Source organism: Apus apus, chromosome 4 (genome assembly GCF_020740795.1).
Source record: "Apus apus isolate bApuApu2 chromosome 4, bApuApu2.pri.cur, whole genome shotgun sequence".
Classification (NCBI taxonomy): Eukaryota; Metazoa; Chordata; class Aves; order Apodiformes; family Apodidae; genus Apus; species Apus apus.
In genome coordinates this window covers 86,783,273-86,803,109 of record NC_067285.1, presented here as the reverse complement: position 1 = coordinate 86,803,109, position 19,837 = coordinate 86,783,273, and the positions used below count along the sequence as shown (strand labels likewise).

The 19,837-nt window shown below is 37.9% G+C and overlaps 1 protein-coding gene across 4 annotated transcripts in view; it reads right to left on the bottom strand.

The window, feature by feature from the left end:
• The window catches only part of CLOCK (clock circadian regulator), a 63,895-nt gene that overhangs the window by 36,998 nt on the left and 7,060 nt on the right, over positions 1-19,837 (bottom strand). For 3 of the 4 annotated variants that reach the window (XM_051619930.1, XM_051619934.1, XM_051619932.1), the window contains exon 2: positions 15,865-15,966. The gene's annotated coding sequence lies outside the window, so the exon portion shown is untranslated. The remainder of the gene's footprint in view (positions 1-15,864; positions 15,967-19,837) is intronic. The other variant, XM_051619931.1, reaches the window with a different exon arrangement.

Genomic DNA, 19,837 nt, shown 5'->3' with positions numbered 1-19,837 from the left:
TCAAGTTATTGGGTGCCAAGTTATTGCTTGTCCAAAGAAACAAAAGCTCTGAGTAAGTCACAGGGTAAAAAGCAACGATGCTTTTTAACGTAAGGAAACAGTGAAATCACACCATCTGATAAAACATTCCATGTTTTAGACTGAAAAGCTTTCAGTAACTTCAGTCCAATTTTATCATCAATACTGGTATGTATCAATACTGTTCGTGATACTAAATCTTAGAAAAAAATTCAAAGATTGAACGAAGTGTGATCTGTCTTGCTCATGACAGATGTTCTGTTAAAACTGGAATGAAAAATAGATAGGACAAGAGTCAAACGTGTTGCCTGTACTTAATTTTGTACATAATCAGTGACTTCAACCCTTAAGTCTAGCACTTCACCGTAACGGTAACATAAATAATTTTTAGAACGAATCAGTATTACCCTTATATTGTAAAAAATATTTCTACATAACACTCTTGATTTTACAAGTGATATTTTCATTACTTTAGAGATTACAGCCGTCAAACAGAATTAATGTAAGGTGACATTATTAATAAGACAAATAACATCACCCAGGAAAGATCACAGGAAAAATATAGAAAACAATAGAGCTTTCCAAAACTACACTTTCTGCAAAGAGAAACAGATTAACTTTTTAAACACAACTTGATCTATGTGCCATAATCCTATTTTGCCAGGAAAACCAACAAGTTATTATAGTTGCTCAGGATTAGCTTTCGAGAAGATCTTATTTAAATAATCAATATCACAGCACGCCGGGCAATTCCACAGCACCTCATGCCACAGCAGAGCTCCCAACACTAGTTCCATATGAGGGTAAGCAAGCCAAGGAGCAGAAAAATCTCACTGGGAGCCAACAGCTGAGCCAGAACCTGATTCCCAACATAAGTACAGCACCAAAAGCCCTATTTGTTACACAGATTCTGAGGATAATGGTAAACTTTCTTGATCCTCCTTTCCAGGAGCAAAGAAACATTTGCTTCTGACAACTTGGATTACAAACTTCTAGGGTTTTACTGTACTGGGACATAACACTGCAACAGGTAAGCAGAGACCCATCCATCATCTCATGCTCAGAACAGTGCACTGCTGTTAGTCCTGGTTTCCATTTTGCTCTTTGCTTCATAGATTTTCCTCACCCCAGACCAACCTTTCGCTCTCTTTTCTGGAGGCAGTGTAGAGGCCAGGACAAGAGGCAGAATTTGCTGTGGTTTAGTTTCAAGTAATCACAAACTCTTGGAGAGAGGAAGAGATCTTCCATAGGTGAACCATAACCCACTCTCTGATCTGATACAGTTTGGCCTAATAAAACATGCTAGCAGGTTTTGAGATACTTGCTCCTTGGCTTGCAATCATATACACACCAACAGAAAGCAAATTAGGGTAACAACTGATTGATCCCTTCTCATAAGTTATGAGAGGCTATCTGTTAAAATACCAAGTTTTTAAAACTGACATATAACTCCCATTTCCTATCTGAACAAATGCTGTCCTAACTTTACAGTTGAAAAGGTTATTCTAACAGCTAGGAATAGTAACAAATTGCAACCTTTTTTCTACCATTTCAACAAACAGTAATGTTGATCTGCACTTGTGCAGAAGAGCTCACACACCCCAGTAATGTCATTTTCTGTAGATAGATGTGCTATAATAGCAGGTGTACATCTTCACCTGCTCCATAAAAAAATGGAGAAGGCTGCTTCTAGCACAGACATCCATACAATGTGATGGCCTTTTAATAGGAAATTTTGTGAGTGCACATGACTGGACAGAGTGGGCAGGAGTGTTTTCTTTAACCCTGAGCTAGAAAGATGGGAATTGCAAACTGCATTCAGTCCCAAGTTACAGAACAAAGCGCTGTCTTGATGGTGGGACAGCCTAATACGTGAAGGATGCAGAAGAGAAATGCTTCTTGCTCTAACCCTCATCATCAATACTTCTATGAGGATTTCATTAACGATTACTTTTTACCAGACTTGTCAGTGCAGCTTGCTTAGGCCCATTACCTTTGGAGGGAGTAGACAAATATAAAATACAATACAAAATAGTACAAAACTAAATTTAAAAGAAAAACCCGAAAGGAGTGACCTGGCCATCAGAAACAGATAGTATTCTTCTACATTCTCATTTAAAATATTTTCTCAGCCCTTTGTGTTCACAGTTCCTTACTGGAGATCCCCTTCCTTCAATAACAAAGCCATAAGGGTGGCAGAAATAATGCTTGTATATCCTGTGCAACTAGTTTGTACAAGATAAGGACTGTGACTACATATTAAGATTCCATTTGCACCCACTTTTATTTATAAGGCTCCACCCTGCTTCTTGTCATGCTTCTGTGGCTTTTACAGCAGGAGCGCAACCCCTTCAGCTCTGGACACTCACTGAAGCAGAGTTGTGAAATGATGTGAATAAAAGAACCGATTTATCACAAAGTTTTAAATACAATCTTAATTGTCTCACTCTTATTTCAAAAAGTGTGGCTTCATGTATCTTTGAAAATTGGCAAAGCTAAGGAACAGTACCCCTCCACAAGGAGAAGCAGGAACCTCCTAACTAGATCTGCCACTGTTGGATCTGTAACAGTGAACCATAGGTTAGACTTAGAGTATGCATTGTGTTCATACATCTAAAATACAATCAGCTCATCATCAACCCTGGCTGAAAAATAAACCTATTGCCTCCTTAAATGGTGCTTAACATAGCTGTGTGGAGTAGTTGACACCCTAGAAGGAAGGGATGCCATCCAGAGGGACCTTGACAGGCTGGAGAGGTGAGCCAAGTTCAACAAGGCCAAGTGCAGGTCCTGCACCTGGGACAGCAAAACCCCAGGCACAAATACAGGCTGGGGGGAGAATGGCTAGAGAGCAGTCCTGAGGAAAAGGATTTGGGGGTGGTAGCAGATGAGAAGCTCAACGTGAGCTGCCAGTGTGTGCTCTCAGCCCAGAGAGCCAACTGCATCCTGGGCTGCATCAAAAGTGTGGCCAGCAGGGCCAGGCAGGGGATTCTGCCCCTCTTATTTGCCCTGATGAGGCCACACCTGCAGCACTGTGTACAGCTCTGGAGCCCTCAGCACAAGAAAGAACATGGAGCTGTTGGAGAGGGTCCAGAGAAGGGCCATGAAGATGATCAAAGGGCTGGAGCACCTCTGCTCTGAAGACAGGCTGAGGGAGTTGGGGCTGTTCAGCCTAGAGAAGAGGAGGCTCTAGGGAGACCTTATAGCAGCCTTCCAGTACCTGAAGGGGGCCTACAGGAAAGCTGGGGAGGGGCTTTTCACCAGAGAGGGCAATGACAGGATAAGGAGTAATGATTTTAAATTGAAAGAGGGGAGATTTAGGTTAGATATTAGGAAGAAATTCTTCACCATGAGGGTAGTAAGGTGCTGGAAGAGGCTGCCTAGGGAGGTTATGGATATTCCCTCCCTGGATGTGTTTAAGGCCAAGCTGGATGAGGTTTGTGCAGTCTGGTCTAGTGTGAGGTGTCCCTGGTCACAGCAGGGGGTTTGGGACCCACTGATCCTTAAGGTCCCTTCCAACCTTAACCATTCTATGATTTTATGATCCTCTTGATTAAAACTCAACATTCAAAACTGAAAATCTTCAAGTCTCTGTAAATCTCTTACTTCCTTTACTGCAGTTCTGGGCAGAAAACTGCAGCCAGTGGAAAAAGTGCTGTAGATGGCGTAAAATCTAGAGATTCTGCTGTTCTCTCTCAGGAGGCTCACAAGATTAAATTCCCACTGAATATTACTAAGTATCCCAGAAAATTACCTGCCACATACAAATAAAAAAATTTCTACAAAATAGTTACCAGAAAACAAAATAACTTCACTTGATGATTTCTCAATATTAATAGAAATTCAAGGAAAAAAAACTTTTAAATATGGTACCAAGATAGCTACCCTAGAGTTAACACCACTTTGAAATTATTCATCCAATTAAAAATGTGCCTAATTATGAAACAGCATTAGCAACTTTGTAAGTTTTGTATCAGTTGCAGATGTTAGTTTAAACATCAATTTGTCTAAAATGGTTTGTCATGTATTCCTCAGAGCACAAATAATACCAAGAATACTAATGAATCTAACCAAAGAGGAAATCTTTATTAAACATTTTATTCCTTCACTGAAAAATATACATCAAAATTCTCTGAGAAATAAGGCGGATCAAAGAGTTAAACGTTGTTTTTCCTCTACCCAAATGACAAGAGGCAAGAATGTCTAGATATAGAAAGTAAATTAACTTTTTGAAACTGTCCTGGAGAAAATAAAATCAACAGATGAAATTGTTACACATTCAAAGCAAGATAACACTAAGTAAATTCTTCCTCCATTCCATACAAAATTTCTGCTCCATGTTGATATAAACATGTCTAAAATTAGAAAATTAGACTTTTCAACTTTTATTACTGTGACAAAAACAAACAGCAGAAAAATATGAACCTACATGTTAGGTGGGCACTTTAACTGCCAGATTTTCAGTGTGCATGTGTTGTGAGGTGGGAAAGGTGGCTAAAAATCAGTTTTTGAAATTAACAGAAATTTATCTTTCCAAAATTTTATCTATTTTTTTCCTAGGTGGGAAAAATACCCTGTGCAGATGTATTAGCTTTTATATCCAAATGAACACTTACACTTTTTACATATCTCACTATAACATTCTAAAAATCTTCAGAAATCCAAGAAATCAACAAATGGCCAAGAGGGTCTGCACCTAAGGTCTTTGCAGTCTACACAGGAAAAATTTTAAGAATATGAGTCTTAAATCAGTTTTACTTGATTTATAATCCATCTTAATTTTTAAAGGACAACCAACATTTCATAACAACTTACTCCTTTAAGTTATTATCTAGAACATTCAGACATCCAGAAACATCTACTACTTCTCAGTTCATGCACACATTACAAATGGCCACAGGGAGCAGACGGCAAGTGGTATGCCATGTAAGACAACTCAATGAAATTAACTCAAGTTTTTTGTTTTCTAGTTTTCTTTTGGGTTTGTTTGCTTGTTTTTAAAAAGGAGAGTCTTATAGTCTATATAATAAGTCTTAAAGACTTATTCCTAACTCATGGACAAAACTAAGACTAAACCTACTCACCTAGGATGTGGAAGCAACAGACAAATACTTTTTCTGAATCAGTCCATAGGTGAAGAATTAACATAGGTAAGGCAACAAGATTAACATATAACCAACCATGCAGATACCTACATGGCTACAGATACTAGGCACTTCACACCATACCAGTTATTTATAAGGCTTTCACCAAACTTCTCGGTCAAGCTGAAACTTTTCATGTTAGCCACAGCCTAAAACTGGGTCTAAAAGTGACCCAAATGTTGTTTCATTCAGCTAAATCAACTCCATTTGTTTCACCACATGGTTGCTCAAAAGCTGTGTTGGCACAGGGGAAAGGGAAGCAGTGAATCACCAGGTTAAACATCTTTTGGCAACACTGCCATTTCATGCTGACCTACACCATGTGTTAAATTACAACCAGAAAACAAAATCAGGAAAAATTGCATTCAAATTTGCGCTCAAACAAATTAAGAGTTGTAGGTACTACTTGAGAAGTATGCTTAATACTTAAATGAAAATCTGTACGCTCCCATGCATTGCTCCATCTCATGTGGCAACCCATGACAAATGAAATTTCTGGACAGAAAGAGGCCTGTTTATATACATTGATCCAGACTCATGGATCAGCTTCCAGATATGAAAACAAATCCAGAAGCCAGTCTTAAGGTCAGTAGGAAACTCCAGCAAAATGAGAAGCAGAATAGCATGTATACACATATACCTGACATAGTGCTATGTAATTAGCAACCTACCAAATAACATGTTAATTAGCATGAACGGTGACTGTTTTAACATAACCTGCAGTACAGATACTTATACAAGGGTAGTCAGCTAATGAATAATATGAAAGTAAGAAAATGCAATGAAATAATTATTTAATACCAACAGCAGCTATTTGTAACTATGAAAGAGTTTTACAAGTGTACCAAATGGACATATATAAAAGATTAGCACAGTTGCTAACAGTAACACCCAAGAACAAATGACAGGTGCTTCAGAAAGCTAATTTTTAATCTGAAACATAATTATCCACCTTATGCAGAAATGCAAACACAGAAATAAAACACTTTAAAATATGTAGTGATGGGCATATTTTTTTTCCAAAATAACGGCACAATCCTTGATTTGTGTAGCTGTGGAAGTGCTTCTGATGTTTAGATTTCCCAGCAGAGGTGACTCATGTACAGGTCAATTACTCTGCAAAGCTGATACTTCCATATAAACTCTAAAAAGTTTCAGATGAGTCCTTAAAGTTACCTATGTGAGAACTATTAGTCCCTTTTACTATCTACAACACTCAACAAAAAATGGTAGCAATTACTTGAGGCCACACCCACTATATTTGCATGACTTCAAATTCTCTTTCTGAGCTTTTTCCATTTTCTCTTCTATGACTTCTCAAGCTTTTATTTCACAGAATGATCAGACAACACTATTTCTATCTACCAAAACACATCTCTGTATGCTTGCTTTTTGCCCCTCAAAGCCTTCTCTGAATTCTCAAGTTCTCAACACCTCCCAAATTAGCATCACTGTATTTTATTTGCAAACATTTTGAACCTTCCCTTCCAGGTCATTACTGAAGATGCTAAAAATAGCACTGCTTAAAAGACCGCCATCTCAACTAGCAAGTGGGACCTAGTTAAAAGACAAGTTGCACTGGATGCATTTCACAATTGGTATTTTAAATCAAAGGAAAAGTGGTAACACACCCCTTATAAGCTCTTTTCCCACTTTATAAACAGAACCCGACTTACATCACCCAGCATTTAAGCTCTAAAAAGTAACATCAAGAAAGTATTTGTAAAGACATTATAGCTATTCCAATTTTTTATTAATGTATCAGTTTTCAAAATGTAAAACTATGGTCAGATTTTATTTTAAACGGCAATTTTCTTCTGCTTAGAACACTGTGAATATGGCTTCAATGACTTAGGAACTTGATAGTAGTCTATTTAACATTGGTATTGAGAAATGAAATTCCAAAAGCTATCAATATTCACAGGAAAACCTGAGACTCATAAATTCTATACTGAGGTCACTTGCTAACAGTCTAATGAAAACAGCTATATTGTATTAAAGCATGCATTAAGACTCAAAATAGTTTATTTATGCCCAACACATTAACAAACAAGCAAAGAGAGAAAGAATGAGATACACACTTCAACATAACAGTACAGTATTAGTAAAACAAGATTACTTAAAATAATGAGGACTCTTGATGAGTTGCAGAGTTACAATTCTGACATTTTGATTGTCAACATTTTTGCATTTTAAACTGGGGCTTGTATCTGGCTCAGTGAGGCTTCCTCCCAAAGCTGCTATACAAAGCAGCTAAATACTAAATTTTTATTTAATGTATTGGGTTTTTGCTAGCTAACGTGCTATATATACATTCAGCAGTAATAAACACTCTATCAGAATGGATTATACAAATTGAATGGAGAAGTGTTTATAGCTAGGAGAATAAAATATGCTAACTTTTATATTTTTCATACTTTTTTTTTGCACTAGTTGCAACATGATGGAATAGGATGAAGTAAAAAAGTTTAAGACGACAAATAACAGGGTTTTAATTAAAAAAAAAAATCACTGGCTTTAATAAAAAAACAAAACCAAAAACCAAGTTCTCCAAAACGCTCTGATAATGCTGCTACAATTTAATTTTAAAAAATAATTATTATATTAAAGGGCTGTTCTTTGAAATGTCCCTACCAATAGAAATTGTACTTGAATCTTGTAAATTTTCTGGAAAATGCTGAAAGCTAAGGCCTAGATTCTGCAAAAATGTAATAAAAAAGAAATGTAACTGAGTTTAGTCCTAATCACTGCCTTGGACACCTGGGACATTACACTAGCAGTAAACATGCAAAATTCTTAGGAATCTCTGAACTTCAATTTACAAAGAGCAGATGGGACTTACAACTCTTGCTTCACAATGAAATTATTTAACATTGGCCACTGATATTACTTAAATTTTCAAAGTCTTAACAACTGCCATCTACAATCTTAAAATAAGAAATTCAGTGCAAGACAAAAAAAAAATCATTCACGACAGCTCAATGCACAGAAAGATGGTAACAACTGCAACACCTATGAAGACCATCTCTCTTTCATTTTTTTGTCTTCCTCCTACTTAATGACTGCAATAAAACACTGGGCTTGATTTTTGTTAATGCAAGTGAGCAGCTCAAGCAAAACACTTGAGAAGCACACAAATTTTAGAATTCTAAATAAAACTTAATAAATGAAAGAAATCGTAAGACTCCTATTTTTAACAATTTAAGAACATAAGCAGGAAAGAAAAGCAAACTAAACAACCAAACTTTCACAAGACAGTAAAGATTTAGCCATTTGATTCACTGTCACTTGGAATATTGCACAAAACCATTGAATAGTCTGGGTTGGAAGGGAACTCAAAGATCATCTAGTTTCAACCCCCTGCATGAGCAGGTTGCTCCAAGTCCCATTCAGCCTGGCCTTGAACACTTTCAGGGATGAGGAATCCACAACCTCCCTGGATAACCTGTTCTAGTGTCTCACCACCCTCACAGTGAACAACTTCTTCCTTACGTCTAACCTAAATCTCCCCTCTTCTAGTTTAAAGCCGATACTCTCTTGTGCTATCCCTACAAGCCCTTAAAGAAGTCCTGCCCCAGCTTTCCTGTAGGCCCCCTTCATGTACTAGAAGGTGGATGTAAGGTCTCCTGGAAGCCTTCTCCAGGCTGAACAAACCCAACTCTCAGCCTGTCTCCACGGGAGAGCGGCTCCAGCCCTCCCATCATCTTCATGGTCCTCCTCTGGACTCGCTTCAACAGCTCCATGTCCTTCATGTGCTGGAGGATGCAAAATTGGACACAGTACTCCAGGTGGGGTCTCAAGACCAGAATAAGAGGGAAGAAGCACCTCCCTTGACCTGTTGGCACACTTCTTTTGATGCAGGACATGGTTGGCTTTCTGGGCTGCTAGTGCGCATTGGTGGCTCATGATGAGCTTCTTCTCCACCAGCATCCCTGAGTCCTCAGAGCTGTTATCAATCCATTCTCTCAGCGTGTATTTGTGCTTGGGATTGTCCCAACACAGGTGCAGGTTCACACTTGGCCTTTGTGAACCTTATGCAGTTTGCAGGGGTCCACCTCTCAAGCCTGTCAAGGTTCATTTGGATGGGGTCCGTTTCCTTGACTGTTTGCATTAATAAAATTCCAAGATCATTTGTGGCACATGGAAAGTTGTAAATATTAGCACCAAAGGTTACAAAAAGTAGGTATCACAGATGTTGACTGCCCTCATTTACTGACCTATAACCAAAGTGAATCATCTTGCCTATGTCTATTAGCAAGTAATCTGGAGCAACAGAAATGGATCAGTAGATCAAAGCAGCTGGTGCTGACTCTCCCACGCTAGCTGCTCAAGAGGGTTTATTTCAGATCAGATTTCATCTTGTCTCCAGAAGGAAACATCACCATCACAGAGGCCATTCAAAGATTCCCCAGGATTTAATAATTGATTCAGAGCTGTATGTACTCAGTAGAGACATAAGAGCACTCTTGCACCTGAAGCAGAACTTCCAGACTAGTTTCTATGAAAGGAATGTAGTTCAAACACACTAAACAAGTATGTGATATGGGGAGATAACTGAGAGACTTACTCCAGAACAATATTAATGACCCAAATCAAAATTGCAGAATCATACAATGGCTCTTTTTCCCCTCTAAATATTTCACTTGTTTTCTTCCCTCCCCCCCCTTATTTCTTTCATTTGTTTCCTCCTATTACCTGTGCTATGAAATACAGCAAGAGAAAACTGAAGATGTTGGCATCTCTGAACTTTCAAATAGAGCTGCCAGTGTTGTTTTTATTTGGAAATACAGATAGTGTAGACAGATACAGGCACATAAGTTCTACAACTGTGATTTCACTTGTCATAACTCAAAATTTAAAATGGCTAAAGATGAACATGTGTTTGCTTCAATCATTCAAATTGATCTCTAAATCCAGCACTAAACAACTACGTAAATTGAGAAAAATCAGATTAATGACACAGGAATATCTGTCTACTGCAAGACTGAAATTAGCCTGGTTCTAAACATCACCTCAGAGAATAGTCACAGGAATACCATGACAGAAATGCTAAGGGAAACTAATCAAGCAACTTATGTTACGGAAGAACTTCATTAAAGAAACGCTAGATAAAAATATATCTGGTGTATACACAGCTCTTTACCTTGGGAGTAAAGCCAGGAATATTGCTTAATCTTTGTCCCTTTTTTTTTTTTTTCTTTTTTCTCCTTTCTGAGCTATGTCATTTGTTTATATAATAATTTAATCTTCTAGATTTTGGGTTAAACGCCAGTTTCTCCCAGCATAGTAAGTTATAAACAGGATTTTGTCACACACAATTAACTCATTAGTTGCTTAGAATAATCAAAACATTCAGAGACTCACCCAGTTTCAATGACATTCAATATACAATATAAAAGTATTTTTACAGAGCTTTGCAAATAAAAGAATGGCTTTCACTCTGTATTTCCTAAAATTCAGATGACAAGAAAATCAGATCTCTCCGAAGCAATTTCCTAAAGGAAAAATGTCTTTTAAGGAAAAAAAAAAACAAAACCAAAAAACATCCTGAAAACTATCTAAACTTTTACATGTACATAAATAAAAAATATAAAATATAATGACAATCCTTTTCATTTCAGAAGCTTCCTTCTGTGTGGGCTTGGGCTTCAAGGCAAAACTCACAGTTTTTTTGGTAATTCTGGTTTTAATAACAAAAATCAGTTAGTGGCTATTTCACCAACATTAAATGCAACTTAGTCCACTGACAGCAATTACAAATTTTAGTTTGAATTCATTACTACATATTTAACCTCTAAAATTCTAAGAAGCAATATACTGTTCTGTTTACTTCTACACTGAACATAAATTCAGTCTTCCTGTAACTCATGAACAGAGATGGGTCACTTCAACACAAAAAACCCCAAATATTTAAAAATAAAGTTCAGTGCACTCCTATAACAAACACACGGGAGGGTGGAAATAGATCATCCTGCACACTGTAAATTCTTGTTTCAGCAGAAGAAAGTGGAACTAGAAATCTCCAGCCTGTCTTGTAAGTCTGTCTTCATTTGTTTCATGACTTTAATCTTTAGACAAGCAGGGTGGTGATTTCTCCTATAGCATCTCTCCCTCCCCTCTGCCAGCCCCAGGGCACACCTTTCTTTGGTCAGCAACTGCACTACTTTGTTTCATTAATTTAAGTCAACTCTTCTGATCCAAATGTAAAACCTAGGATAATCTCAGCTTGCTCAGAAACAATCTCTTTTTTTCCTTTAAATCTCAGTTAGGACCCAAGACACTATTTTCAGATAATAAGCTCTCTATACCCTATTAAACAAATATTTAATGGTTTGCAATTTTTCTTCACTGATGGGCAGAGCATCCCCCATAAGACAAAATCAGAGTAAGACAGTGGTTTGATTCCACTGTTCTCTTGAGTAAATGTGGTTTTGCATAAGTAGTGATATGGGCAAGTTTGCAAAGAAGCACAGGGGCACTAATACAAGCTAACACACCTGCACACAAGTCAGTGAGAAAGAGTACAACTTTCAAATATCTCTTCTATTTCTACAAATCAGTGTCAAAAGTATTTCTCTCTATTTAGTTATTTGCTTTTCACGCTTCTATGAAAAACAATAAGAAAAATGTATAAAAATATTTTTAAATAAGTAAATACAAAAGTTATATTAAGTTCTTGGAGAAGTAAGGAGGTGGGGGGTCAGTAAAAATGTCACCTTAGACTTCCAGAGGGCAGACTTTGATCTGTTCAGGAGACTGACTAGAAATGTCCCTCAGGAGACTGCCATGAAGGGTAAAGGAGTCCAGGAAGGCTGCACATACTTCAGTAAGGAAGCCTTAGAGGCCCAGGAGCAGGCTGTCCCCATGTGCCAAAAGAAAAACCGTCAGGGAGGACGACTGGCCTGGCTGAACAGAAAGATTTGGCTGGAGATCAGGAAGAAAAGGAGAGTTTATGGCCTCTGGAAGACAGGACAGGCCTCTCATGAGGAATACAGAGATGCAATAAGGCAAGAAAGTTAGGAGGGCCAAAGCCCAACTTGAAGTCAACTTGGCTACTGCTGTCAAAGACAATAAAAACCTTTCTATAAATAAATTAATAACAAAAGAAGGACTAGGAAGAATCTCCATCGTTTATTGGATGCAGGGGGAAACAGTGACAAAGGATGAGGAAAAGGCTGAGGTGCTAAATGCCTTCTCTTTCCTGAGTGCCATTACACACCATATACAGAACAACCAGGTGACCAGGTCCGGTCAGCATGGGTTTATGAAAGGAAGGTCCTGCTTGATGAACCTGATCTCTTTCTATGACAAGATGACCCACCTGGTCGATGAGGGAAAGACTGTGGATGTTGTCTACCTGGACTTCTGTAAGGTCTTTGACACTGTTTCCCACAGCATTCTGATGAAAAAACTGGCTGCTCATGGCTTGGACAGGTGTGCTCTCTGCTGGGTAAATCACTGGCTGGATGGCTGGGCCCAGAGAGTGGTGGTGAATGGAGTTAAATCCAGCTGGTGGCCAGTCACAAGTGGGGTTCCTTAGGGCTCAGTGTTGGGACCACTTCTTTTTAACATCTTTATCAATTATCTTGAGGAGATGATGTACCCTCAGTAAGTTTGCAGAAGACACCAAACTGGGAGAGAGTGTTGCTCTGCCTGAGGGTAGGGAGGCTCTACAGAGAGACTTGGATCAACAGCTCAAGGTCAATTGTGTGAAGTTCAACAAGGCCGAGTGCCAGGTTCTGCACTTGGGCCACAACAATCCCATGCAATGCTACAGACTTGGGGAAAAGTGGCTGGAAAGCCATCCAGCAGAAAGGGACCTGGGGGTTCTGATTAATAGGCAGCTGAATATGAGCCAGCAGTGTGCCCAGGTGGCCAAGAAGGCCAATGGCATCCTGGCCTGTATAAGAAATAGTGTGGCAAGCAGGACCAGGGAGGTGATCATCCCTCTGTACTCAGCATTGATGAGGCCACTCCTTGAGTGTTGTGTCCAGTTCTGGGCACCTCAATATGGTAAGGATATCGAGGTGCTGAAGTGTGTCCAAAGAAGGGCAATGAAGCTCGTGAAGAGCCTTGATTACAAGTTGTATGAAGAGCAGCTGAGGGAACTGTAGCTGTTTAGTCTGAGGAAAGGGAGGCTGAGGGGAAACCTCATTGCCTTCTACAACTACCTCAAAGGACATTATAAAGAGGTAGGTGCTGGTATCTTCTCACAAGTAACTGGTGATAGAGCAAGAGGAAATGACCTCAAGCTGCGCCAGGGCAGGTTTAGACTAGACATTACGAAGAACTTTTTCACTGAAGGGGTTGTCAGACATTGGAACATGCTGCCCAGGGAGGTGGCTGAGTCACCATCCCTGGATGTGTTTAAAAGTCATCTAGATGTGGTGCTTGAGGACATGGCTTAGTGCTGGACTTGGGAGATTAGGGTTAATGGCTGGACTCGATGATCTTAAATGTCTTTTCCAACCTAAGTGATTCTATGATCCTAAGATTAAGAAGAGTTTTAAACTGAAGATTTTCAGTACAAGTCAAAAAAATTATCTGAGGAAGAAACACAAGTAAAAGGACCAAAAAAACATAAAGGTGAAGGAAAACTGCCCATGGAGAGAAAAGCTGTAAATAAAGTTGAAGTACAACCTGGAAAGCACAAATTCTTAATAAAACAAAGCAGGTCCTCTTGGTCTAAAAAGATCACTTGAAAATGAACACCAAAGATGCAGAGCATGCATAAGTTTTCAGGATGCTCAGAAGACTTTAACTTTTAACCACAGACAGTATTCATTGTTCAAAACAATTTATTTCACTATGAGCTGTTCTGAACACAAGAACAGCAATAATGAAGAAAAATCAAAGACTAAAGAAAAATTGAATCAAAAGTACACAGCAATTATGGAAATACTTTACTGAAGCAGCATTTGAAGGACACAATCAACAGTAAATGGCAGATGTGGTTAAAAACACAAGGAGTGTAGTAGAAGGAAGTCTCCTCTGTCAGTGTTTATACCTGACACTACAATGGAGTGAAAGACATGAGGCCTGCTTACCTCCCACACTCCAGCTAGAACAAGCTCAGTAGCTCCCTCTGGTTATGATCAAAAGGACTTAAAATGTATCTACCTCATCTGATTTGGACAGATGAAACAGATTTAGGTAAATAATTGAACTGGTACAAATAATTTGGGGTGGCACAATAAAAAAAAAGCCTGATACTGCAGCACAACAGTAAGTTTTCTCCCAAAACTTTGAGCACTTGCTCTAACATATGCAGGTACTTTATCTTTCCAATGGTAAGATTTTTAATTGTTTGGTTTGGGGTTTTTTTTAAATGAAAACAGTACATTCATAGAATAATAGAATGGTTTGGGTTGGAAGGGGCCTTAAAGATCATCTAGTTCCAACCTCCCTGCATGGGCAGGGACACCTTCCACTAGATCAAGTTCCTCAAGGCCCCATCCAGTATGGCCTTAAACATTTCCAGGGATGAGGCATCCACAACCTCCCTGAGCAACCTGCTTCGGTGTGTCACCACCCTCATCCTTTCATGTCATTCTCAGACACAGGCTGGCTTTTGGTAAAGTTTTAGCTGAAGCAGATACATAACCCGAAGTACTACTGCTCAATTATTTAAGTCTTGCTAAATTCTAAGCAACTAAAATCAAGGTCTTAGAATGGAAAGTGTTAAGCATCATTAACTACAAGCAGTGCTGCCTTTAACCCCATTCCCTTTCCTTCATGCAAGACCAAACATCTCAAACACATGTTAAGCTGCTAGGAATACAGGAAGGCCAGCAAGACAAAATCCAGTTTCAGCAAGACTGACACGATGTCTGATCTACCTAAATAGAGTGGTTTCTTGATTTGATTCTTTCTTTACCCAGTCAAAAAACACAACAGAACAGCTGAAAAATCTTAACAGTAATATTTACTTTCACAGAAAAAGCATATAAACAGACATATATCGGCATGGGGGGGCATGGCTGTGATCCTCATGATACATTGAATCAAAACCCCTTTGTCATTCATAAGACAACCCTTAAACAAACTACTCTGTTTGCCATGTGCTTTTCTTTGTGTGACCATAGATGTATAAAGGAATCAATAACCTTACTGCAACAAAAATCTGCACCTCCTTGGACCAGCTGGATAGTACATAGTGACCAATCAAGGAAGTGGGGAGATGCAACACTTTCACAAATAAGATAACATGTCAAAAGAGATGTTGCTACTTGAACCTATTAATATGCATTCTTTACCTTCTATATATACTTAAATCAATGGGGCATTAAGCTCGGCTCCACTTTAACATAAGCATCTGGAGAAAAAAACACACCCCAAAAGCTGTAAGCACAGCAATACATACACTCATTCCCTGGGAGAAATACTAACCCAGTCTCCTAAAACCACAGGGCCACATTAGCACACTGCATTGCTGAGGAAAGACCCATCATGAGGGTTGTTTTTTTTTTTCCTTCTAGTTCCCAAGTCAGCTCAGGTACAGTTACTTGTATTGTTTCATTCCATGCTCCAGTGTACAGAATGAAAGCTTATTAAAGGCTTATCTGAAGTTTATTCTTGCCCCCACATAACATTAATTTCAAACTCAAATTGAAGTGGAATGTCTGCCTTTCCTGAGGTTGAAAAAGAGATGCTTCTGTTTAAAGCATTACTGTTCTAGTAGCAATAAAATCTACATACTTACTTAAATTATCCAGAAACACATTGTGCCTTGTAGAGTGGGTGGATAGCATTAGTAGTCCAAATGTGATGTCATCTGAGCAAAAGTCTTCTTTGGCACAGTCTTCTGAAAAACAACAACAAAAATCCCCATAATTCTATAAAGATTAATGCATTTAAAACAACTTTAAAAGGTGAGTCCTTGATTGCTGTTGTTTTCTCTCCTGCCATTTCAGTCACTTTATTGCCATCCCTAAACGGTCCACAAATTCACTTTCTAGTTCCTCCATTGAACATAATGCAGTAAATATGCATTAAAAACTTCGAAATTGCATACCACCTCTTATATAGCTCTGGCACCGCCTGAAATCCAAACCTACAAGGCAAATGCAACAGCCTAGTGTTAACATTAAAGTTAAGTTCTAAACCTGCCTACAAAGCATTAACATTACTATAACTGTATTACAATTGCTTCGGGATATATTATGACCTTGTGGAATATCAATAATACACCATGAAAATTTCTCGATAGAAAATACATCAATATAATCTTAACTGTGTATTATGGTTCAAACAGAACATGTTGTCTAACTCAGAACAGAATTTAAAACTTCAGAGAACACGGCACAAAACAGTGTAAGAAAGGCTCAAACATCTTCCCCTCACTAACCAAAAAACAATTTCTATAAGCTGTACTGAGCAGAAGGTAACTATGCAACAGATACTTCTATACACAAACGTTCTACTCATTGCACAGAGAAACAGCTCCCCATCTACTACAAATCACAAGTTCTGTATTCCTACATGTAGTGCTGTGTTTTAAATATGCATGCACTAAACTGGTAATACAATCTCACTACTGACAATCATGTGAGGAAAACTACTGCTAGTTACTACTATTGGTCCTTTCTACTTGGCATTCCCATGTGGCAAAGTATATCCTTTAAGATATACATATATCTATTTCCTTCCACTGTGTGCAATAATAGCCAAATTTCCTTTGACATAAAACAACAAAAAAAAGGAACTTCAAAACACCTGTTCTTTATCAAATTGTGCCCTAGCACATACAACATAGAAAACAAAGCTGTTGAGTTGGGAAGGAAGAATGGCAATGTTTGAAGGCCTACTGGACAAGTCCAATGGGATAAGAAAGGCAGATCATTATCATGCACTTACCTACTTTTCTATACAGTAAAATGAAATATTCCAATGCTAGAAATACAATGTTTTGAACCAAATACCAGTATATAGATAAGAAATGGAAAACTATACTCTATGGGGCAGGAAAGTGTCGAGGTGCCACTAGGTGCCACAAAACAACATACACAAGTTTGAGTGATAATTTTTCAATTATTCTGTCAGCAATACAAAGATTATCATAATGCAATATAAATAAACAATTAATTTAATTGTCTCTACAAAGGTAGTACCAGTTTAACTAAATTAATTTTGAAAAGCAATTTCAGTTATTGTAATGAAAAAAACCTTGGGATCCTTTTGACTTGGATAAAGTGGTAGTGCCTCAATTACCTTTCACACTAGAGGTCTCTATAACCCTACTTCCAATTGTGCTGAAACTCAAAAAATCCTCCAGCTTATACAAAAACTAGGTGTAACAGGAGATGGTGACAGAGAAACATGAATGCCTGAGACTGCATTTTCAGGCACAGTTGCCTGTTGTTTTGTCACTCAGTTTAAAAGCAAATTAATACAGTATATCTCCTAAGGGGTTAAAATAATTCCTAGTACTATAATTTGCATCCTGACTCTCCTGTCAAACTGATCAAACCAGCACATTCTCAAATACTTTTCCTCTAATCTTTTTTTTATTATTTCATAAAAGCTAAACCCATCCATATTATTTTTAGGTTTCTACATATCTTTTTCCTGCCCAATTTTCTAACTCATTCTCATTACTCTTCATTTTGATTCAGACTGCTCTTCTGATTTTATTATGCTTTCCAGATCCTGCCAAATAACGCATTTTCCCTGTTTTCCTTGAAATCCCTATACTATTTGCACTTGCTTTATACTGCCTTTTACTTCCATATTCTTATCTTCCTCCTTGCTGATCTACCATATTCTGTTCTTAGAAACGACAACTTGTTTAAGTCACTCACTATGACTCACTTATTCATTGAATCCTTGGACCCCTTTCTGAAGTCGTTCTCATTTTCTATGTCAGAGAAATTCAGATCACAAGCTCTTCAAGGCTTAGAACTTTATCTTATTATCTATGAAACATTATGCAAAGCTTTAATGCAGCACAAAATGTTTAACTAATGCTTCTGAGCTGGAAAAAAAAACCACAATTTGAAAAAACAGAAATACAGTATTTTAGCAACAAATTATTTTCAGAAAACATATTTTAAGCAAAACTTCTGAGATGTTAGAGTTATCATTGGAACTACTATACTATAGTTTCATCCTCAACCACACAACTGTTTGTAGTAGCTTGATTACATAAAATGAATGTTGCCGCTGTGGATGGCAAGAAAAACTTCACTAAATCACATTAGTACATTAAAATAGACAGTGAGGAAGGTTGGTGGGGAGAATCTGCATTCCTGTTCTGACAGTTCTTGGAAGCTGTGATTCATACTGCTACTTGCTTTTCTACCCACACTCAGAAGAAAATCCAGTTTCCTGTGGAATAGCTGTTGTTACTATGAAAACTACTTTGAAATAAGTACAAATAAAAGTCACCTAAATATTTTGCAGTCCATTGACATTTTAAAACTGAAATACGTTAACACTTGGAAACACTGAATTAAAAAATGTGAATACTATAAAATTTGTGAAGATTATATTGGTTACTGAAGGCTCAAGAAGTATATTTGACATTATTGAGCAGGGAATTCTCTAGAAAGGAAAGCAGCAAGTAAATAGTCTTTTCACTTTCACCATTTCCAAGTCTGTCAGATGTTTCTCTAAATCTGCCAATAGGATGGACTACAATTCTCCATTGAGACTTGTTAAAATCTTACTAGTTGAACAGAATGACGTAAATTTCAGTCTGCTGTTTATCATGATTAATAGGTAATGCAAATACAGGTAAGACAGGAAAGAACCAGAAATGTCATTCTAAGACAAGTCCAGCTCCTTCTGCTTTTCAACTAATAATTCCACATTACAAGACAGAGGAGTAGGCTTACAGGGAATACCATTTGGGAGGTATTATATTTTATTCCTATGCAGAAAAGTTATTTTTTGGCTATTAATGGACGTATTTCATACAGTAACTGGTATAAACAGAAATCTTTAGATGGCACCCCATTAATTTTATCTCTCCACTATGAAATGCACTTATTCCCCATGGCCTTTACGTGGAAAACTCCTATTTCTTAAGCTCAAGTTACATTTTCTTTTCTTCTTTACTACTGAAAGTGAGGTCTAAATTCTAGTCTCTTCAAAGAAATACACCAAAATAATTTGTTTCCCCAAAACAATGGGAAGATATTAATTTAATCACAGCTTTTAAAGCTATTCTGTTAATTTCAGAATGATTTATTTTACACACTAAGCCAAATTAAGATTCAGGCAACCCTGCAGCCAGTGAAACATAGTATAATTTAATTATGTCGGACAATAATTCTATGGGTAATGGTCAAAATATCTCTTACCAGCTTATCATTAAGTTAGTTCTTTAGCAGACAGTAAAGCATAGTAATGATAGCTTATCCACACACTCTTGCTCCTCTATCACAAGAAGCCATTTTCCACTCCCATCATGCCCCTGACAGTCCCCATCCTCTTCTGAAACAGCCCAACATGCTGCCCATCTCCTCAACCCTTCTTGGCACACACAAGCATCTCCTGTTCTCCTATGTAACACAGACCCAGTGTGTGCTGAAAAAAACAAGTCAGAGCCAAACTTGCATTGCATTATCTCTCTCAAGTGAGTAGTGACACGTTTCTCTCTATCCAGTTTGCCTATTTTCCCAGAACCTGTAGGAACACGGTGGTCTTTGAGATTTCTATCCCTCCTACAAATG